This window comes from Cebus imitator, unplaced genomic scaffold (assembly GCF_001604975.1).
Source record: "Cebus imitator isolate Cc_AM_T3 unplaced genomic scaffold, Cebus_imitator-1.0 Scaffold64, whole genome shotgun sequence".
NCBI lineage: Eukaryota > Metazoa > Chordata > Mammalia > Primates > Cebidae > Cebus > Cebus imitator.
The window spans coordinates 5063351-5087736 of record NW_016107379.1 but is presented as its reverse complement, the minus strand read 5'-3'; the positions used below and the strand labels follow the sequence as shown (position 1 = coordinate 5087736).

The window sequence follows — 24386 nt, the reverse complement described above, 5'->3', positions numbered from 1 at the left end:
TTGGCTTTCTTTGTTTTAAAGCCTGTTCTCTGAAATGGATCTCTAAAATGAGAATAACTAAAAATAGGGTGTAGTAGTACTCCTTCCATGTGTGCAGTAGTTCCCTTACCAAAAAGGGATATGTTCCAAGACCCCCAGTGGAAGCCTGAGACCACAGATAGTAGGGAACTCTGTGTATACTATGTGTTTTCTTATACATACTTACCTGTAATAAAGTATAATTTATACATTAGGCATAATGAGAGATTAATAATGATAACTATTAATAAAACAGAACAATTATAATAAATACTGAAATGAAAGTTATATGAATGTGGCGTCTATCAAAATATCGTGTTGTATATAATATTTCTGAAGTGTGGGGAGCTGGAACCGTGGAGGGTGAAACCATAGATAAAGGGGGAATATTGTAATAGATTTATCCATGTTATTGCATTCAGCTATGTTACCTAGCATGAAAAAGGATAAAACATCTGATCCTTTTAATGCTGAGTAGTATTTCAGTGTTTGGATAGTCCATAGTTTGTGTATCCATTCACCAGTTCATGGACATTTATTTGACTGTTATGAATAAAATGGTACAGTGCAATAAGATATTTTGAGAAATGAAAGCTTTTTTATTTGACTTTTTGAGAAAAAAAGATTTGAATATAGGAGACATACCATTAGGTACCCAGCTCAGCTGCCAAGCATGATTTTGGATAAATTACTTTTTCTCTCTGCACCTTAATTTATTCAGATCCTGCCATTGCCACATACTAGCTTTGTGACCTTAACTTCTGGGCGTCCATTTATACATTTTAAAAAAGGAGTGGATGATAGTGATAGCTCATGATGTTGTTATGAAGAATTAATATATGTGTTCAAACAGTTCCTGGCACATCATTATTATTATCATCATCAATTTTTGATATCAGTAGGTTGGATTATATGACTGCAGAGGTCCCAGCTCACTAAAAAATCTGTGGTTCTAAGATTTTCTGATATGGACAATTATCTTTTTTCTTAATATAGACCTTTGGGCATCTGCTTTAGTCCTTAATGGAGGCTAATTTTGGTATTACTGATAGAAGTTACTTTGAATTAAGTATATGTATGCTATCTATTGCCACGTCTATTACTTTGTTAGGGCTGCTATTACAAAGTACCAAAAACTGTGTGGCTTAAACGACAGGAACTTATGGTCTCGCAGTCTGTATGCTAGAAGTCTGGAGTCAGCGTTGCAGGGTTGGTTCCTCCTGAGACTAGTGAGGGAAGGATTTGTTCCAGTCCTGTTTTCTTGGCTTATAGGTGGCCGTCTTCTCCCTGTGTCTCTTTGCATGGTCTTCCTTCTATGCATGTCTCTTGTGTCCAGATTTCTGAGGCCCACCTGATGGCCTCATTTTAACTTGATTACCTCTGTAAAGACCCTAGCTTCAAATAAGGTCACATTTTGAGGTACTGGCGGTAAGGATTTCAACATATGAATTTTGGGGGAAACACAGTTCAAACCATTGCCCTACATAACAAATTACCCCAAAACTTCTCAGATTAGAACCACAAACATCATCTGTTTTTGTTGATCAAGAATCTGAGTGCAGCTTAACTGACTCCTCTGGCTCAGGGTCTCTCACAAAGCTGCACTCAACATGCCTGCTAGGTCTGTGGTGTCATCTGAAGGTCCTGGGAGAGGATCTGCTTCCAGTTCGATCATGTGATTATAGGCAACACTTAGTTCTTCACTGGTTGTTGAACCAAGGGACCCAGGTTCTTGTGTGGCTGTTTTTGAGAAGCCAGCTTCAGTTCCTTGACACATGAGCCTTATTTGTAGGTCAGTTCACAACATGGCATCAGCTTCCATTTAGTGCAAGCTAACAAGAGAGGGTGAGCAAGATGAAAGGCCCAGTATTTTTTTAATATAGTCTTGAAAATGGCATGCCTTCACTTTTTCCATATTCTGCTTATTAAGAGTGATTCTCTAGGTCCAGCCAACATTCAAGGAGAGAGAATTACACAAGGGTGTGAATACCAGAGGGTAGGGTCATTGGGAGCCACTTTTGAGACTGACTACTAGTATGTAGGAATGAAGAAAGAAGAAAATACATTAAGTGGAAAAATTAAGAATATATTTAATATTAATCAGAAAGCTTATCTTAAACCTCAAACAGAGATATATTGCTCTTGTGCATTATTACATTTATAAACAGAAAATACCCCGCCTTTAATAAAAAAAAAGGATAAATGTAACTTGTAACTTTTATGTTTCCCTTTTTTTTTTTTTTTTTTTTTTTTAAGCAAAGGAGAGTTTAGTTTTTTTTCTTTTATCAGAATCAGTTATGTTTTGGTCCTGTGTAAACTAATTCAGGCGGCACATGGCTTTCACTTTGCTAACTTATTAATATATTTCTCATAAAATATGCAGAGGTCTAATCTCATTTCCCTAGAAAATTTTAAGAGTAAAAGTTCTGAGGTTAGTAAGATCACCTTAATTTTATCAACTTTTTTTGTGGTCATTTTCAACAATCAAGGTGTTATAAAGTATTAGGAATTATCTGCCATTTGTTAGGATATTTAATACACCAAACTAGCCAAGGATAGTTACTCAATTACAGTTGCTTTTCCAGAACATAGTAGTATAATCTTAAATACCATATCATCCAGCTAGCAGCTCTTATCACTTACACTGATGGAAAAATATGTGGTGTTTTAGTCAGGTTTATCCAGAGACAGGCTATTGATTGGATAGGTATTTAGATAGTGTTATATATGAGAAAGAATTTTTTAGAGGAATTGGCTTAGTCGATTATGGAGACTGAGAATTCTCACTATAGGCTCTCTAGAAGCTGGAGAACCAGGGAACCTGGTATCATGACTCAGTCCAAATCCAAAGGCCTCAGAACCAAGAGAGCCAAAGCTGTAACTCTCAGTCCAATGTGGAGTCAGACATGGAGGAGGGAGAGGGGTTGGTGCTAGTCCCAGAATCCAAAGGCTAGAGAAGCAGGAGCTCTGATGTTCAAGCACAGAAGAAGGGCATCCTGGCTCTAGAAAAGAGAGCAAATTCACCTTTCTTCCGCCTTTTTGTTACATTTGGGTCCCCAGCTGATTTGATGGTGCCCACTCACATTGAGGACAGATCTTCCTCACTCAGTCCACAGACTCAAATGCTAATCTTGGAAACACCTTCACAGACACACCCGGGATACCCCAATCATTCAAATCAAATTCCATACCACATGGTTTTGTCTTTCAGCAGAAAGGGGATGAGCTCAGTGCTTGCTGAAACATTGAGAATAAATGCTGCTTTACCAGCTATCTGGATGTGTTAGTCCATTCTCACATTGCCATGAGAAAATACCTGAGACTGGGTAATTTATAAAGAGGTTTAATTGACTCACCGACCTACAAGGCTGAGGAGGCCTCAGGAGACTTACAGTCATGGTGGAAGGCACATCTTCACAGGGCAGCAGGAGAGAGGATGAATGCCAGCAGGGGAAATGCCAGACACTTATAAAACCATCAGATCCTATGAGACTCACTCATGATCACAAGAACAGCATGGGGAAATCCTCCCCTATGATCCATTTACCTCCTGGCCCCACCCTTGATGTGGGGATTATGGGGATTACAATTCAAGGCAAAATTTGGGTGAGGACACAGAGCCAAACCAAAACACTGGGTATCCCTTAATCCAGTCATGCTGACACCCCAAATCCACCACCATCATACTTGAATACTAATTTTATGGGTTCTTTTTGTAATTCTTGTTATGGAAAGTGGTATAGTTGTGTTTCTGGAAGTGAAATTTCACCTAGATGGCATTATCTGTAGGAGTTAATCTATAAGGGGTGTGTGTGTGTGTGTGTGTGTGTGTGTGTGCACATGTAATGTATGGAACATTTCTTTAGTAAATTTAGTCTAAGAACTCTAGTTCTTTGACTTGTTAGCAGGGTCAGCAGAAATCATACATAAATTTGAGACTTTCTTTTGATACTTATAGTGGACTAGGGAAGGCATTCTTATTTTTGAACAAATGCTAATTTTTTTTTCTTAGAAAAACTCTGTTGAATTTATTATGGCAGAGGGGAAGGATAAGCTTTAGCTCTTAGGATGCTGTTACTAGGATACTGAGCTGAGAGTTTTGTTTTATGATATACCTTCTTTTTATTAGGAAAACTTCTGGAACTCAATAGATTTATGACTAGATTTTAGGCTTTCGACTCTTTGAGGAAAATAATGTTGCAAATTTTATGGTTTAGAACAACAGCATCCAGAAATGAAAGTCTGTGTCAAATGTATTAGAAAGAAAACATGTGTTGAGAGTTTAAAAAGCTTGAAGGGAATTCAGGAAAATGTAAATAAGCAAAGATACTTAATGTGGTGTTTAAATTGCAAAGTATAAAAAATTTTTATAATCAGAAAAAAGTAAGTAGCAAAATAAAATTGTATTACTAGAGTTTCAGGATTTTAAATTTTAATTTTCTTTATTTTGAAGATGCTTAAAATTTAAGGCTTAGAAACACTAATCTTTTTAATCACCACTTTATCTACTGTTGCGAAACATTTTTTTCCTTTTATGTAGACTTTTCATTTATTAAGCGCAGCCTGATATTTCTATGCCCACATCATATTGAATTTATTTTCAGCCCTTAGTATCCCTTACTTAGCACTTGTTTTGGGGACAAATTATACATTGATCTTTATCAACAATATGATTAAAAAATATATAAGATGTATTAAAAGCAGATATGAAAGTGAAAAAACTGCAGTGTAATACGTGTTTTGGTTAAGATCTCAAACTTAATCATATTTTCTAGTTTAAATCATATTATTGCTTATAGCTCTTTATCCCAGGACAGATTTTCTAACCTCTTCTTATTTCCTCATCTGTAAAATGGATTTATTAGTAGTACTTAGAAGTGTCAAAGGATTAAATGTGATAATGCTTATAAAGTACTTAATACTGTGCCTGGCACATAGTAAGTAGAAGCTAAATTTATATTGGCTGCTATTTGTTGTTAATAAGCATCAACCTTATTCATTTTTACTTCAGAATTTTTGAGATTGAAATATAAACAAAACCATGTCAACGGCAAATGGTTTTATGTATATATATCCCTTGGTATTTAGTTGATTGGTTACATATTTTATTAGCATACTGACATTATTTTTGCACTTTATCTTAGTGAAAAGCCAAGCAGTGATGTTTATTTTTGAAAAATAGAATAGAGATTGCATAAAAGAATATAAGTTTAAAGGCATCACTTAAATTATTGACTTACAAAGAAAGGAGAGGAGAAGAAAATAGAGGAAATAAGTGTGTTCTTTCTGCTTAGGTAAGAGGTGATATTTTTTAGTCAATCAGTTCTTAAAAATTGCAAGCACAAGGATGTCAGGTTTTCATTTTCTTCTTAAACTTTGTTAACCACTAGACCCCCTCTTCTGTTTCTCATTTTCTTTTGCTTTTACATAGGGGTAAGAAGTGGGGAGAAGGAATGCCATTCATTGTCTTATAAAGGTCAAGTCATTCCCTGTGGTCATGTGAGTGTCCCTTGTGGGTACCTCAATTTTATGAGGATCTCTACTAAAAGGCATCTTTACATGGATTAATCTGGTTGTGAGATGAATAAGGGCTCTTGGCAGCATCCTAAGAAACCTAAAGTCCTTCTCCTTTTAGAAAAAGAATCTATGCCTAAGTTAGGTGAAATACGGAATTTGAAAGTGTTATATAAGTGATATAGAAAGAAGACAGACAATTTATTTTAAATATGAAACATGGAGTCTGAAGCTGCTTATTATCTTCTTTGTGTGTACTGGGGGAAGAACCTCAAAAAGCCTAGCTGAGGATCATATTTTGAAAGTAAAGATTCAGTATTTTTTGATTGAATGAAGGATTTTTTTGTGAATATGTCTATATTCCGGATTGAAATGTGAGTTAAAGAATTACCAGATTTCAAAACATAGGGAAGGGAGTACAGGTTCTTTTTAATCTTTGCTTGCTTTTTAAAACTTAACTGCCTTGTGTTTTCTTAGAAAAATTAGGATATTTTGATTCTTTCCTCCTCCAAATAGCAGAAATTATTTATAATGGTCTTTTTCCCTCCCTTCCTCCTACCATCATTTCTTCCCTTCTGCTTAATTTTTGACTTTTCAGCTTGGTTCTCTTATTTGGTCATACTGTATGTTTTGTAGGAAGCAAATCATGTATCCTATGTTTATGATGCAAGAATTGTTTTTCTCCTTAACAATATCTCTAGCTGTTTCTAACCTCTATAATTACCTAGTCCAAAACAAGTTTCAAAAAGCCCCATAGGAATGCATTTTTGTAGTCATCTCTGAACCAGTCATCATTTAAAATGAAAACTTTTTGAGATGAGATTTGGTTTATTTTTTTAAAAAACCTTTGCCTTCTTCCAACATCAGTAGATAATCCTAATGCTTTGCTGTTTCTGAGTGACGAGTGGGCATTTAGGAATAAGGCTTCCTTTTCTGGTCAGGAGTTAATTGAAGCCTTTACAGAATATTATCAAAAAGCAGACTATCCCTCATTAAAAAAAACACTCATGGGTTGTTATTATGGAGGCCCTACTATAGAATTAAATAGGATTAAATTAGGTTTTTTAAAAATATGGGTTTATCTTTATTGTTCCTATTTTTTGGATCATAGATTTTTATGTTTTTCATTTCCTTTACCTATTGAAGAGTGGTCCTGTTGAAGGAATTCAGTTTTATAATGTTATGGATATGTTTGAAATCTATCGCTGTTACCAGAATAATAGCTGATGATTATTAAAAACAACGTTAATAGCTAACATTGACTGTTTCCTAGGATTTTTAAAAACACATATTACATCATTTATTTTTCTTATAATCCTGTGAGGTAGATTCTACTATTATTATTCTAATTTTATACTGTTGAATAGAAGAAGTAACTGACCTAAGAGCACAGGATGAGGAACGGCAGGGCCTGAATTCATACCTAGAAGTTTGGCTCCAGAGCCCATGCATTGGACTGCTGTCCTATCCTGCCTTTCTAATACACAAAGAAAGACCTCACTAATTTCTTTTTCTACCCTAAAAGGACATGAGGCATTTTTATTATGTTTGAATTTATATTTAAAGCTGATAGCCTGTGAGTATTCATTCATATTAAACACAGGTTTCAAACATTTTATTCTATTGCTGATAAAAATAAGAAAATGCACACTAATAAAAAAAAGTTTGGACCAGAAATGATTTGTTCTATCTTCTCATGTGACTCTGTATAAGGTTAGCATCCTATTTTGGGAAGAACATATTGATTAGTAATTGAATCCCAGGCTTTGCTATGTCCTAATCATATTTTTGGTATTTAGTATGCTCATTTAACTCATTTGTTTCTTTGGAAGTTTGCATCTGTATCTACATAGATGTTCATATTTGTGTTTCTGCCCCACCCCTGAAGGTTGTTTTGAAGACAGTTTTCCTGGTGACAGATACTGTAGAAATCAGTACAGGAAGTACAGCCAAGCTTCCGAGGAACTGAATATTTTTAGGTGCGCCTTCTTTTTCTGTAGTTGCCTGTATTCTTTGTTTTTGTTTTGTTTTGCTAATTGGTCTCTACTTTCTTATCAGTGTACAGAGGTGAGTTGTGAGTGTTAAGTTCAGCTAGCCTATAGTTCCCATTAGATTAATATCTCATAATATTCTAAATTCTAACTTGCTATGGAAGAGAACCCATTTATCTCACAATATGAAGGATGTCTAACACTGTTCAGTCTGCTGTCATTGGAAGAGCCTCGTTAGGTGTTCACAATAAAGCTCCTTTTCAGTGAGTAGGGAAAGGGCAGGCTTTCTAAGAAGGGGATATGCACAAGAAGAAAATAAATACCTTTAGTATTTAAATAAATAATTTTAGTAACACCCAAAGAAAAAATGTTGAGGATTTTAAGTTTAGATACATTTTGATGTAAGTTTTTAATTTGAGTTAGCCCTTTGCTTTTTCTTGCCTGCGTGGATGTTGGGATTTTGTGGAAGACTTGTTTTCATAGCCCTTAGTTTATGAGTCTGAAATTGGAATACATTTTAAGTCGAATTGAATAGTGGAAAATGGTGTGTGAGCCTATATGAATGAATTTTTCAGTCATGTCTTACGTTAGAACTGTATTTTAAAGAAACATAGACTTATAAAAATCCTGTTTTCTCTGAAGCGTATTTCTGCAAAAAATGTGTGGTGACCATAACCATCTTCCTTTCTTTAGTTTCATTGTACTCCTCATTGTTTGCATGCTTTGCCTAAGGCCTGAGTCTCAGGGTGGTTGGACCTTTTAAGTATAAAATAAAAGTACCTGCTACATAATTAATAGGAAATAACATCTGTGTGATCGTATAAGGTATATGCAAATAACAGATATTTATAAAAATACAATTTGCTCCTTTACTGTCTGTTGACCTTGATAAGACATTCTAATGGAAACTATGAAACAACATGGTTTAAGAAAAGATGTGCGCAGTATACCCACACATTATCATCTTTGGTACCATGGGAAAATTATATGGTTTTATACTTAAAGTATTGGTGACATGCATTTGTTTATGGAAGAAAAAAAAAGTGGATTTGTAATTCTGTGTATTATTTTGTGTATTCTCAGAACCTGATTAGAGTGATAACCATTCTAAGATTTAGCAGTTAGCACTTTGTAGACTAAGAGGAAGTTGTTATTTCTGCTCTATCAAGACTGCTAGATATCTAGGCTGAGTGTGGTGGCTCACACCTGTAATCCCAGCTCTTTAGGAGATCGAGGCAGGTAGATTACTTGAGGTCAGGAGTTCGAAACCAGCCTGGCCAACATGGCAAAACCCTGTCTCTACTAAAAAAATACAAAAATAAGCAGGGTATGGTGGTGGACACCTGTCATCCCAGCTACTCAGGAGGCTGAGGAAGGAGAATTGCTTGAACCTGGGAGTCAGAGGTTGTAGGGAGCCGACATTGAGCCACACTCCAACCTGGACAACAGAGTGAGACTACATCTCAAAGAAGAATACTAGAAATCTGAAAACAAATGTAGACTGCCCAGTGGTTTAATCTCCCCCTTACCTTTTTAAACCCAGTTTTGTATTTTGAAAAATTTAAAGATACAGAAATGTTTAATGAACAATATGGTGAACATCCAAACACCTTCAACTTTAATTCAGTAGTTACCATACATTCTTGTGGAGCATGTACATTTCAGAGAGGGGGTGTGGCATTGCTGAACCATTTAAAAGTAATTTCAGACCTTATGATATTTCACTCATAAAAACTTTATACTTTAGTATGTATCTCCTAGAAATAAGGACATGTTTACATGACCACTGTATTAATTACCATATGTAAAAAATAATAGTAATTCTGTGCTAAATTTAGTCCATATCTTAATTCTCCAGTTGTCCTCAAAACTTCCTATATAGCTTTTTTCAAACAACAGCCTAGTTAAGGTCCACATATTGCATTTGCCCCTGTCTCTTTATTCTTTATAAAATCTGGATTAATTTCCCTTATCCTGTTTCTCTTTCACTCTTCCTCTCTTTTTTTTTTTCCCTATTCCTTTCTTTTTTAATAATACTTTTTGAAGAGTCCAGACCAACTTTCTTATAAAAATTCACATTCTCTATTTGTTTCTTCCTGGGTCTGCCTAGTGAAGTCAGAAAGTATTCCTGTTATGGGAGCAAGAAACCACATGAGATATTTTTTAAAAGACTTCCCAGGGCATTAGATAGCGACTAGAAGTAGTTATTACTTGGCTGAAGTTAATAAATGAAAATAATTGAGAGGTTTCTTTCAGGCTGCTGGAGCAGAAATTGGAAAAAGAATAGGGAAATAAAGGTTAAAGGAAATGCATATGGCACTGAGGCATGATACTAGGTGAGTTACTTAATAAAGAGGGAAGAGACTTGGAAATCACAGCCCTCAACACTTAGAGGGTTAGATGTGCATTCTGTGCTAGGTAAGTAGTTGAATGAATGAAGAAACGCCTTTAGATTTTCTCTTCTCAGCTTAACTGCTGCTGGAAAAGCAAAGGCGGTTGTGAGCATTAAACCTTTCGTAAGTATGTTAGGAGGTTTTCCATGGAAGTGCACGTGTATTATTAGTATAGTGTACTGCTTCTTGCATATTTTCAAGAACAAATTTGGAGCCATGATTTTACACTTTGGCTATATCTTAGTGCTTTTAATGGTTGCATAGGTACTGTAGTTGGAAGGTAATGATAAGAAAAGTTTCAGAATCAGAGGATTTTAGGTTTAAATCCTGTTCCTACCACATACTAGCTAAGCAACCTTGTTCAAGTATACCTTTCCTCTGACTGTTTCCTCTTTTGTGATGATGAAACCACATTGTGTAGGGGAAAGAGCAGACGACTGGGTGTAAAGCAGACAGACCTGTTTTTAAAGCCTGGTTCTTCTGGTTTCTAGCATGTGACCTTGGTCTGCTTAACTTCTCTTATTCTCAATGTTCTGTCTTGTAAAAATGGAATTGATAGTATCTACTTCATGTGATTGTTGTTAAGATTAAAGAGATAGTTCATGTAAAATGCTGAATGTGGAGCCTGGCATATGGTAGGTACTTGGCATATGTTAGCTTTCTTTTTACAGCATGATTGTGAGAATCAAGTTAAGTGGTCAATTAGATGTGAAATGCCTTTGGAAAGAATAAAGTCCTAAACAGAAAACTTAGCCAATGCCTAGGAAATAGAATATGGATATAAAGCCATGTCTGTATTTCTATTCATTTTACATTGTAGAAATCTCTGTAATGATAGTATCCTAGAAATATTGTAAATGCTAAAAATAACTTTTCAGAAATCTACTTTTTAAGAAAATAGATCTAATTGTTAAGTATTAAGACATTGCAATTAGTTATAAATTTTGTATAGAAAAGAGATTCCTTGAATTTCTCCGGGCTGTGACCTAAAATCACTGTGCCTGTGTGAATTTGTATAGTTATAGCCTAAGTGCATTCCCCATTGATATAGCTTGTAGGAATTGGACAAAGAGCAGTAACTTGCAAAAATGTGATAAGGCAGTGGGGGTTGGGCTAGGGTAGTCAAGTGGGCAGAGAAGTGGTTGCGATGATAAGAATTTGTGTAACAGAGTTGTTTGTACAGATTTTCTTTGGACTCAACTTTTTATTCTTGATGATAAGAATGCTGTTTTCTTTCCAGTATAGGAAGGACATCTTTCATTTCACATGGGAATTTTATCTCCTAGTTTTAAGAAACAGCGTGGTCAGAATGATCTTCTTGTACCTGCTGTTCTTTAAAGTGCCTTTAAAATAGTATGCCAGCATGGCATTTTGAGGTGGCATACATATTCTTAACTCATTTACCCCAAAGACTGTGATGATTTTCCCCTCTTTGATTATTTGTAAATTGAAAGAAACATGGAAACTGCTTTTGTAAGTTCAGAGATCTGACAGCATGAGTCCCAGCTGAATAGAAGATAGGCCAAACATTTCCTTTTTTAGCTATCATTTAATGCTTTAAGCAATGTATAGAGAGTAAATTAAACAACTCCATTGCATATGGGATTCCTTGGCTGGGTGTGGTGGCTTCCGCTTGTAATCCCAGTGCTTCAGGAGCCTGAGGCAGGAGGATCTCTGGGCCGTAATTTTTGCTTATTTGCTTCTCAAGATCTAAAATAATATATTTTATTAGTGTTGGGGTTTTTTAAGTTAACCCATTAAATTCTTTCTTACCTATATTTAGGACAAATTAAGAAATACAGGGAGTGTCATGGTCAAATTTCATTTGGGGAAGGCACTCCATAGTAGTGTATAGAATGATTTAGGGCCAAAACTGGAGGAACGGCGGTCATTAGCAGATTGTAGCAGTAAATTAGGTGAGAAATGCTAAGTGATTAGGTCCTACACCAGTTTGGTATGATTGGAGAAGAAAAGGTCATGTTAATGATATTCTCTTAGGAGATTCTCCTTTGGGGCATGGGACTTATAGAAAAGGAACAAAATGAATTGAAACTATTGAGTAATCTAGGTTAACTTTCAAGTTTCTAGTGGGATGACTAGTTGGCACTGGTCCTGTTCAGCTGTGTAGGAATTATAAAAGAAGGAACAGATTTTAGGAAGAAAAATAATGTGTTAGTTCCTGAATATAATGATTTTTTTGGAAATAATTTCAAACTTGCAGAAAAGTTGCAAAAATAATATAAAGAACATCTATGTACCCTTTATTTAGATTAATCTATTGTTAGTTTTTTGTCCCAATGCTTTATTACTCGCTTTTTCTCACTTTGTGCATGAATGTTTGTGCGTATATATTTGTAAATATACATGCATGCACATATTTATTCTTTTCATTGAGCCATTTGAGAGTTACATTGAACATATTATAGCCCTTTAGTCCTAAATGTCTTTGTGTAGATTTCTAAGAATAAGGATCATCTCTTACATTAACAGTCTAAAAACTTAAGTAGACTTAACATTCTTACATTACTTTTATCTGCCATATCTTAAATTTTGTTATTGGACCAAATAAATGTCATCTATGGCAGTTTTCTTCCCCTCCAGTGTTGGAGTTAGTCCGTGATCATATGTTGCATTTATAGTTAATGTCTTTTTTGTATCCTTTAATCTAGAATAATTCTTCAACCTTTATCTTTTATTATATGGGCATTTTAAAAGTACATAGTCATCTTTCCTCTACCTTTTTAGAAGTTATTTTTTGTTTGTTCCTGATTTTTTATTTGTTTGATGTTTCCTCTTGATAACATTTCAGGTTATACATTCCTGGATGAAATATTATGTAAGGATCTATAAGTACCCACTGTTCTGCCCCTCATTTGTGATGGAAATTTTGACTGCTTCGTTGTCTGATTTTTCCACTATATAGTTGCTATGTGTATTAGTTTGTTCTCATATGGCTATGAAAAAATATCTGAGACTGGGATTTATAAAGGAAAGAGATTGAATTGTCTCACAGTTCCACATGGCTGGGGAGGCCTCATGAAACTTACAATCATGGTGAAAGGGGAAGCAAACACACCTTTCTTCACGTGGAGACAGGAGAGAGAAGTGCTGAGCAAAAGGAGAAAAGTCCCTTATAAAACCATCAGTTCTCTTAAGAACTCACTATCATGAGAACAGCATGGAGGTAACCACCCCATGATTTAGTTACTTTCCACTGGGTCCCTCCCATGACACATGGGGATTATGGGAATATAATTGTAAATGAGATTTGGGTGGGGACACACCCAAAGCATATTACTACATGTTCCCTGCAACTAATAAACAGTCTACTAGGAGGGAGACACTTTAAGGCAGTTAAAGTATACAACTCCTCATAACATTCCATCCCCTATATGTAGAATCTATTGATGATACTTGCTTGAATCAATCTTTACTGTTATAGTACAAAATGATGATTTACTCTCCCTGCATTTACCAGTCATTACTCAGCATTCTACTATAATAGGAGCCCTTCTATTTATCTGTGTGTATTGTGTATTTATCGTTGATTTGAATTTGTGGTTTCCTATTTTTCCCTTAGTGCTTGACATTTCATTACTGTCCTTAAATATTTTGGAGCTCAAATTGTCCTAGTTCTCACCAGTGGCACCTTCTTCATGCTGACTCCTGTATATTTTTACATGTCCACGTGATTTTTTAAGCAAGTCATTATTTTTACTCTTTATAATAAGCCTCATGCCTTTATTGCCCAGCACTGGAGTCAGTCATTTCTCCTAGGAGCCTTGGTCCTTCTTATTGGGTAATAATATTAGAAACCAAGATCTGGATGCTTTGGTATGTATGTTATTGCTGGGTATCTTTGCTTCTGGGCTCTATCAGGGAACAAACTAGAAAATGTACACATGTGTATATACACAAATTTGTGCATGTGTTTGCATATATATGCCCATGTAACATGGATACATATGTGAATATGGGAATATTATTTTCAAAATAAGAATTCACATTGATACCTCCAATTCTCCCTTTTTCTATGGTGAGAACATGGGCTTCCAACAATGCCAACATTTTACTCATTTGGTCTAAATGAATACCATCTAAAATAGTTTCAGAATTATTTCATATATATCACTAAAAACAAAAACAACATGCTACTCTGGTATATAGGCAACCTTACTGTTTTTTGGTTTATCTTTCCAATGTGTCTTTTTGTAGTGATTAGTAGATACATGTATTTTTTTGTTTCTGCTTTTTACAAACACAAAAGATAGCATATTGTGTGTGTAAAGACTTTATAACTTAGCTGTTTACACTGGAAAACAGACCCTGGAAATTATTCCATATCACTTCATAGAGGTCATCATCATTCTTTTGTGTGTATGTACACCAGTTTATTCATCTTGTTTTCTCTGTATATCCAGGTAGTGTCTAGCATTTTACAGTTATACAGCGCTGCAATTAATACCCTTGTGTCTTTTCATACTGTTGGAGGTGTATCTTCAGGATGAATGTAGGAGTGGAATTACTAGGTTGAAGTGGTAAATGCCTATGTAGTTTTGCTAGTAGATGTTAGCAAATTCCCTTCCATAGGGTTTGTACTGTTTTGCATTCCCATCAGCTATGTATGAGAGTGCCTGTTTTCCCACAGCCTTACCAAGAGAGTCTATTGTCAAGCTTTTGAATTTTTGCCAATCTGGAGGGCAAAGAAATGGTATTTTGATATCGTTAGAATGTGTATTTTCTTATTATGAGTGAAGTTTAACATCTTTTCAGGTCTATCAGAGCCATTTATATAGGGGGAGATGTCTGTCCATATCTTTTTTCATTTTTCTCTAGGAATTTTGATATTTTTTCATTATTATTAAGCTCTTTGAATGTTGGGAATATTAGCTCTTTATCTGTAATGTATACTGCAGGTATTTTTCTCCCAATTGTATAATTTGTCTTTTGACTTTGCTTTTGGTGGTTTTTACCATTCTAAGTTTTATATATATATAGATAGTCAAATTTACTATTGATTTTTATTATTGCCCTGGCATTTTGAGTCATAGTTATAAAACATAAAGAGTTTGAAATGAATTTGCTATGTTTAATAGAAAAGGAATGAGATAGTTATCTACAACAGATACTGTATTCATCCTTGTCCTGTAATCTTACATTGTAAAGCCTGAATGGGAAAAAATTTGCTGTTTTATGTATAGCATATGTAAGTTAATTTATTTTACTTTTAACCTTTTTAATAGAAAATTTCAAATATCCATAAAATTAACTTGCATATCTATCACCTAGCTTTAGTAATTATCATTTCTTTTAAAACTTTCTTACCAAATGATTTAGATAATACGTTTTTAGTTATAGTGAATTATCCTTATAAAGAGGAAGATTTGGACTAGCCTAGTAGGCTTTGGCCAACTGGCCTCCCAGGTTCTCTTGGCTTCTTTTCAGTGGTCTTGGCACCAGACCTGACCTGTTTTATTGGCTTCTATAACTTCATCATTTCCATGAAACTGAATTTTATAGAAAAAAGATAAAAAAGATAATAGGTGAGAAATTAGTAATGTTACCATGAAGCAGTAAAATAATTCAGAAGGCTTGGCCAATTGATGCTTTAAAAGTTTTGTCTCTTCACACACACACACACACACACACACACACACACACACACACGAGATATTGATTCACCTTTTTTTTGTGTGTTTGATATATAAAATATATATCTGTTCATAGATATATACTTTATTTTGTATATGTGGTTTGGTGCAATATATAAAATATATATTCATCTTTTTTTCATGGTTTAATGTTATTAGAGTAGAGCCAGCAAACATCTTTTATTAATGAGTCTAAGAAGACAGCTTATAGATGTTTGCTAGCCAGAGTCTAAATGTAACACAGAAAATACTAAAAAATTCTCATTTGCTTAATGAAATTTTGTCTGTACTACAGTTACTTTGAACTGAAATTATGTTACTTTGATAACTTCCATAGAAAGTGTTTTATTAACTTAGTATATTATTTTCAGTTTATCAAGAGTCCAGGATTAATTTGGCGGAATGACTAGAGATCAGTAGAGCTCTGGGATTTCTTCATTTAATTTTAAGGGCTTGTATTCTATTTGGAACAACATTCTTGATACATTGACACCCAGTTGAAGTACTACATTAGAGTGTCAGAATAGCTATTCCCTCCTGCCTAAGTACAAACTGATCAGTCACTTGCTGCTAGTAATTATATGTGAGAATTGCAGTACTCTTCAGAAAACACTTAAGCAAAGGCAGGAAGGAAAATCAGTGAATTCTTCATCTAATGATTGTAAATCATTTGCATAAGTAAAGTCCACATTTGGTTTCTTTTTCTCATTGAGAATAGCAGTGGTAGTGATCATGGCATGACAGGGTGCTTTCTGGCAAGAAGAGGATAGAGAGGACTGATATAATCATGGGAAGATATTGCTGCATAGAACTGTATTCATTATTTTTTCTCTGTCCATCTCTTGTGAACTTACTAGATGAACTGATGAAGTGACCCTTTGCTTGTGTTTTGCATTTCTTGACCTATTATTTTTGTGTCGTTCTGTTTTTAGTTTATAATGTTGCTCATCCCTTTTCTGAAATTGCAGCTTGTCCACAAAAAAGATAGTTTTCTTATACATATCCAGAATGATAAAACATGATCTTTTTATGATTAATACTAAATATATGATGAGGCTCTACTTGTGTGGATTAGGAACATAAAATGTAATTTAAGTACTAAGTTTACTGTGAAACAGGTTCTTTATTAGTTTGTGGGAAATCATAGCATTCCTGATTAGAGAATAACATGGTAAGTAATTGGTTTTGTATCACTTGCCAAAAACATGTAACACATTGTGGGGGATGAGCAAGAAGTACGTGTATATAATTAAAACCTTTTTTCCCCAGTTCCTGTTAATTGAGGTCTGTACACTTGAAGCTTCTACTACTCTGAGGTTCTACAGTTTTGATTATTAAAAATTTGAGTGCACATATTTTTCTCTGGAGAGTCCCATGTTTAAACTGGTTTAAAGAGAGAATTCTAGATGTGGAAATAGAAACAGTAAAAATAGACAGCTAAAGATCTCAAGTCTGCAATGAACTTGGCTTTTATTTCTGTGGAGTGTTTGTGAGTTTAACTTGGCTTGAATACCAAGTTCTTGCTATAAAAACAAATCCTTTGGGGTTCATTTATAGGCTTCTTCTTTAGTGTGGCCAAGGAACTGGATGCTTTATTTTAATGCTGAATATATACTTTGAAGCTAGTACTATGTTAGTTTATGTTTGCCTGAAAATTTTGTAGTGACAGGCTTTAGATCAAATTTAATTCTGTTTCAGGAATAATATTCAATCTTAAATGCTTTATTTTTTTAAAATTGTGGAATATATGCTACCTAAAAATGACCATTTTAACAGTATTTAAGTGTACAATTCAGTGGCATTATATTATGCTCAGGATGTTGTATAACCGTCACCACTATGTATTTTCTGAACTTTTTCATCATCCCAGACAGAAGCTCTGTACCCATTAGGTAGTAATTCCTATTTTCCTCTCTGCTGGCTCATAGTCACCTCTATTCTGCTTTCTGTCTCTATGAATTTCCCTGTTCTAGATATCTTATATTAAGTATGATTATACAATATTCGTGATTTTGAGTCTGGCTTTTTTCCCTTAGTATAATCTTTTCAAGGTTGATGTATGTTGTTGCATGTATCAGAATTTCATTTCTTTTATGGCAGAATAATATTCTGCTGTGTGTGTATACCACCTTCTATATGTTCATTCGTCTGTTTACACACACCTGAGTTAACACCTTTCGCTACTGTGAAAATTGCTGCTAAGAACATTGGCATAAAAGATTCTGTTTGAGTCACTGTTTTCCATTCATTTGAAAATTGCTGGGTTGTATGGTAACTCTTTGTTTAACTTTTTGAGGAACTACCAAATTTGTTTTCCACGATGGTTACACCATTTTGCATTTTTCTAGCAATACATGAGGGTTCCAATTTCTCTACATTCTCACTAGCACTTGTTATTTCCCACATTTTGGGAAAGTAGTCATCTAATAGGTGTTAAGTGGTGTCTCATTGTGGTTTTTATGTCCATTTTCCCAATAACTAAATTATATTGAGCATTTTAACACATGCTTACTGACAAGATACAGTTGACTCTTGAGCACCTCAGGGCTTAGGGATGCCAACCCCTCTGCTGTTGAAAATTTATATATAACTTTTGACTCTCCCAAAATGTGACTACTAATAACCTACTTTTTAAAAAAAATTATTATACTTCAAGTTCTGGGGTACATGTGCAGAACATGCAGGTTTGTTACATAGGTATACACGTGCCATGGTGGTTTGCTGCACCCATCAACCTGTCATCTACATTAGGTATTTTTCCTAATGCTATCTCTCCCTTAGCCCCCAATCCCTGACAGGCCCCAGTATGTGATGTTTCCCTCCCAGTGTCCATGTGTTTTTATTGTTCAAATTCAACTTATGAGTGAGAACATGTGGTGTTTGGTTTTCTGTTCTTGTGTTAGTTTGATGAGAATGATGGTTTCCAGCTTCATCCATGTCCCTGCAAAGGACATGAACTCATCCTTTTTAATGGCTGCATAGTATTCCATGGTGTATATGTACCACATTTTCTTTATTCAGTCTATCCTTGATGGACATTTGGGTTGGCTCCAGGTCTTTACTGTTGTGAACAGTGCTGCAATAAACATACATGTGCATGTGTCTTTATAGTAGAATGATTTATAATCCTTTGGGTAGATACCCAGTTACGGGATTGTTGGGTCAAATGTTATTTCTGGTTCTAGATGCCTTGGGAAGCACTACACTGTTTTCCACAATGGTTGAACTAATTTACGCTGCCACCAACAGTGTAAAAGCATTCCTATTTCTCTACATCCTCTCCAGCATCTGTTGTTTCCTGACTTTTTAATGATTGCCATTCTACCTGGCATGAGATAGTATCTCCTTGTGGTTTTGATTTACATTTCTTTAATGACCAGTGAATATGAGCTTTTTTTCCACGTTTGTTGGCCACGTAAATGTCTTCTTTTGAGAAGTGTCTCTGTTCATATCCTTTGCCCATTTTTGATGGGGTTGTTTGTTTTCTTCTTGTAAATTTGTTTAAGTTCTTTGTAAATTCTGGATATTAGCCCTTTGTCAGATGGATAGATTACAGAAATTTTCTCCCATTCTTTAGGTTGCTGTTCACTCTGACGATAGTTTCTTTTGTTCTGCAGAAGCTCCTTAATTAGATCCCATTTATCAATTATTGTGTTTGTTGCCACTGCTTTTCGTGTTTTAGTCACAAAGTCTTTGCCCATGCCTATGTCCTGAATAGTATTGCCTAGGTTTTCTTCTAGGGTTTTTATGGTTTTAGGTCTTATGTTTAAGTCTTTAATCCATGTTAAGTTAATTTTTGATAAGATGTAAGGAAGGGGTCCAGTTTGGGTTTTCTATGTATGGCTAGCCAGTTTTCCTTATCACCATTTATTAAATAGGGAATCCTTTCCCCGTTGTTGGTCTTTGTCAGGTTTGTCAAAGATGGTTGTAGATGTGTGGCATTATTTCTGAGGCTTCGTTCTGTTCCATTGGTCTATATATCTGTTTTGGTACCAGTACAATGCTGTTTTGGTTACTGTAGCCTTGTAGTATAGTTTGCTGTCAGGTAACATAATGCGTCCAGCTTTGTTCTTTTTGCTTAGGATTGTCTTAGCTATACAGGCTCTTTTTTGGTTCCATATGAATTTTAAAGTCATTTTTCTAATTCTGTGAAGAAAGTCCTTGGTAGCTTGATGGGGATAGCATTGAATCTATAAATTACTTTGGGTAGTATGGCCTTTCTCATGATATTGATTCTTACTGTCCATGAGGATGGAATATTTTTCCATTTCTTTGTGTCCTCTCTTATTTCCTTGAGCAGTGGTTTGTACTTCTCCTTGAAGAGGTCCTTTACATCCCTTGTAAGTCGTATTCCTAGATATTTTATTCTCTTTATAGCAGTTGTGAATGGGAGTTCACTTATGATTTTGCTCTCTATTATTGGTGTATAGGAATGCATGTGATTTTTGCACATTGACTTTGTATGCTGAGACTTGCTCAAGTTGCTTATCAGCTTAAGATTTTGAGCTGAGACGTTGGGGTTTTCTAAATAAACGATCATGTCATCTTCAAACAGAGACAATTTGACTTCCTTTCTTTCTGTTTGAATACCCTTTCTTTCTCTTGCCTGATTGCCCTTGCCAGAACTTCCAATACTGTGTTGAATAGGAGTGGTGAGAGAGGGCGTCCTTGTCTTGTGCCTGTTTTCAAAGGGAATGCTTCCAGTTTTTGCTCATTCAGTTTGATATTGGCTCTGGGTTTGTCATAAATAGCTCTTATTATTTTGAAATACATTCCATCAATATCTAGTTTATTGACAGTTTATAGCATGAATGGGTGTTGAATTTTATCGAAGGCCTTTCCTGCCTCTATTGGGATAATCATGTGCTTTTTGTCATTGGTTATGTTTATGTGATAGATTACGTTTATTGATTTGTGTATGTTGATCCAGCCATGCATCCTAGGGATGAAGCCGACTTGACTGTAGTGGATAAGCTTATTGATGTGCTGCTGGATTTGGTTTGCCAGTATTTTATTGAGGATTTTTGCATCGATGTTCGGGGATATTGGCCTGAAATTTTCTTTTTTTGTTGTGTCTCTGCCAGGTGTTGGTATTAGGATGATGTTGGCCTCATAAAATGAGTTGGGGGGCATCTCTCTTTTTCTCTTGCTTGGAATAATTTCAGAAGGAATGATACTAGCTCCTCTTTGTACCTCTGGTAGAATTCAGCTATGACCCCATCTGGTCCTGGACTTTTGTTTGTTAGGCTGTTAATTACTGCCTTAATTTCAGAACTTGTTATTGGTCTATTCAGGGATTTGACTTCTTCCTGGTTTTGTCTTGGAAGTTCATATGTGTCAAGGCATTTATCCATTTCTTCTAGATTTTCTAGTTTATTTACATAGAGATTTTTATAGTATTCTCTTATGGTAGTTTGTATGTATGTGGGATCAGTGGTCCTTTATCATTTTTTACTGTGTCTATTTGATTCTTCTCTCCTTTCTTCTTTATTAGTCTGGCTAGTGGTCTATTTTGTTGATCTTTTCAAAAAACCAGCTCCTGGATTTATTGAGTTTTTTTTTTTTTTGAAGGATTTTTTGTGTCTCTATCTCCTTCAGTTCTGCTCTGATCTTAGTTATTTCTTGTCTCCTGCTGAGAGAAATGTATATTCTGTGAATTTGGGGTGGAGAGTTGTGTAGATATCTATTAGTTCTCCTTGGTCCAGAGCAGAGTTCAAGTCCTGAATATCATTGATAATTTTCTCTCTCATTGATCTAATATTGACAGTGGGGTGTTAATGTCTACCACTATTAATGTTTGGGAATATAAGGTTCTTTGTAGATCTCTAAGAACGTGCTTTATGAATCTGAGTGCTCCTGCATTGGGTGCATATATGTTTAGGATAGTTAGCTCTTCTTGTTGCATTGATCCTTTACCATTATTTAATGCCCTTCTTTGTGTTTTTTTTATCTTTGTTGGTTTAAATTCTGTTTTATCAGAGACTTGGATTGCAACCACTTTTTTTTTTTTTTTTCCATTTGCTTGGTAAATATTCCTGCATCCCTTTATTTTGAGCCTATGTGTGTCTTTGCACATGAGATGGGTCTTGATTCTTGATCCAATTTGCTAGTCTGTGTCTTTTAATTTGGGCATTTAGCCCCTTTATATTTAAATTTAATATTGTTATGTATGAGTTTGATCCTGTCATTATAATGCTAGCTGGTTATTTGGTTCATTAATTGATGCCATTTCTTCATAGTGTCGATGGTCTTTACAATTTGGCATGGTTTTGCAGTGGCTGGTACTGGTTGTTCCTGTCTATGTTTAGTGCTTTCTTCAGGAGCTCTTGTAAGGCAGGCCTGGTGGTGACAGAAACTCTCGGCATTTGCTTGTCTGTAAAGTATTTTATTTCTCCTTGGCTTATCAAGCTTAGTTTGGCTGGATATGAAATTCTGGGTTGAAAATTCTTTTCTTTAAGATTGTTGAATATTGGCTCCTACTCTCTTCTGGCTTCTAGGGTTTCTGCAGAGAGATCTGCTGTTAGTCTGATGGGCTTCCCTTTGTGGGCAGCCTGACCTTTGTCTCTGGCTGTCCTTAATATTTTTTTCTTCATTACAGCCTTGTTGAATATGATGATTATGTGTCTTGGGGTTGCTCTTCTCTAGGGGTATCTTTGTTGTGTTCTCTGTATTTCCTGAATTTGAATGTTAACCTTTCTTGCTGGGTTGCGGAAGTTTTCCTGGAAAATATTCTGAAGAGTGTTTTCCATCATGGTTCCATTCTCCCCCTCACTTTTAGGTACACCAATCAAACATAGGTTTAGTCTTTTCACATAGTCGAATATTTCTTGGAGGTTTTGTTCATTCCTTTTCGTTCTTTTTTCTCTAACCTTCTCTTCACACTTTATTTCATTAAGTTGATCTTTAATCTCTGATATCCTTCTGCTTGATCAGTTTGGCTATTGATACTTGTGCATGCTTCATGAAGTTCTCTTGCTATGGTTTTCAGCTTCATTAGTTCATTTATGTTCGTCTCGAAACTGGTTATCCTAGTAAGCAATTCCACTAATCTTTTTTCAAGGTTCTTAGCTTCCTTGTGTTAGGTTAGAACATGCTCCTTTAGCTCAGAGGAGTTTGTTATTACCCACCTTTGAAGCCTACTTCTGTCAGTTTGTCAAACTGATTCTCCATCCAGTTTTGTTCCTTTGTTGGCGAGGAGTTGTGATGCTTTAGAAGAAAAGGGATGTTCTGGTTTTTGAAATTTTCGGCATTTTTGCACTGGTTTCTCCTCATCTTCGTGGATTTATCTTCATTTGACCTTTGTTGGTGACCTTCGGATGCGGTTTCTGTGTGGACGTCCTTTTTGTTCATGTTGATGCTAGTCATTTCTGTTTGTTAGTTTTCCTTCTAACAGTTAAGCCCCACTGCTGCGAGTTTGCTGGAGGTCCACTCCAGACCTTGTTTGCCTAGATGTCACCAGTGGAGGCTGCAAAACAGCAAAGATTGCTGCCTGTTCCATTCTCTGGAAGCTTCTTCGCAGAGGGGCACCCACCAGATGCTAGCCCAAGCTCTCCTTTATGAGGTGTCTCTTGGCCCCTGCTGGGAGGTGTCTCCCAGTCAGGAGACACGGGGTTCAGGGATCTACTTGAGGAGGCAGTCTGATCCTTAGCAGAGCTCGAATGCTGTGCGGGGATGTCCCCTGCACAGGGCCAGCAGACAGGGACGTTTAAGTCTGCTGAAGCTGCACCCACAGCCGCCTCATCCCCCTGGTGTTCTATCCCAGAGAGATGGGTATTTTATCCGTAAGCCCCTGATAAAAGCAGCCCTAGGGTTCCTTCCTTTTTTCAGAGATGCCCTTTCAGAGAGGAGGAATCTAGAGAGGCAGTCTGGTATAGAGTTTTTGCTGAGCTGTGGAAGGGGTCTGCCCACTTGGGACTTCGCTGTGGCTTTGTTTACACTGTTGGGGAAATCCACCTGCTCAGGCCTCAGTAATGGTGGGCACCCCCTTCCCCCAAGCTTGAGAGTCCCAGGTCGACTTCAGACTGTTGTGCTGGCAACAAGAATTTCAAGCCAGTGGATCTTAGCTTGCTGGGCTCCGTGGGAGTGGGATCCACTGAGCTAGACCACTTGGCTCCCTGGCTTCAGTCCCCTTTTCAGGGGAGTGAACATTTCTGTCTCGCTGGTGTTTCAGGTGCCACTGGGGTATTAAAAAAAAAAAAAAAGAAACAACAACAACAAACTCCTGCAGCTAGTTCAGTCTCTGCCCAAACAACCACCCAGTTTTATGCTTGAAACCCAGGGCCCTGGTGGCGTAGGCACCCAAGAGAATCTCCTGGTCTGTGGGTTGCGAAGACGGTGGGGAAAGCATATTATCTGGGTTGGGGTGCACCATTTTTCATGCCACAGTCCCTTGTGGCTTCCTTTGACTAGGAAAGAGATTTTTCTGATCCCTTGTGCTTCCTGGGTGAGTGGGCTGTACCCACTGTCTAACCAGTCTCAGTGATATGAACCAGGTACCTCAGTTGAAAATGCAGAAATCACATGCCTTCCATGTTGATCTCGCCGGGAGCTGCAGACTGGGGCCATTCCTATTCAGCCATCTTGCCAAGTCTCTCAATATAAAACACCGTTACTGAGGCGGTTGGAGTACAGGAGAGCAACAGTGGGGCTGAGATAGATCCTCCTGTGTGAGGGTCCAGCAGGTAGGAGCACCCAGTTCCTCCAATCAGGGTGGAGTCAGCCTCCCCCCGCCTGGAATCAGAGCCTTGGGTCCTTTGGGTCCTGCTTGCTTGGGTCGGCCGGCCAGGTATAACCACCTTTTTTTTTTTTTTTTTTTTTTT

The 24386-nt window shown here is 36.2% G+C and overlaps 1 protein-coding gene across 1 annotated transcript in view; it reads left to right on the top strand.

Moving 5' to 3' along the window:
* Nucleotides 1–24386, top strand: part of WDFY3 (WD repeat and FYVE domain containing 3) — a 294837-nt gene that overhangs the window by 32926 nt on the left and 237525 nt on the right. The window lies entirely within an intron of this gene.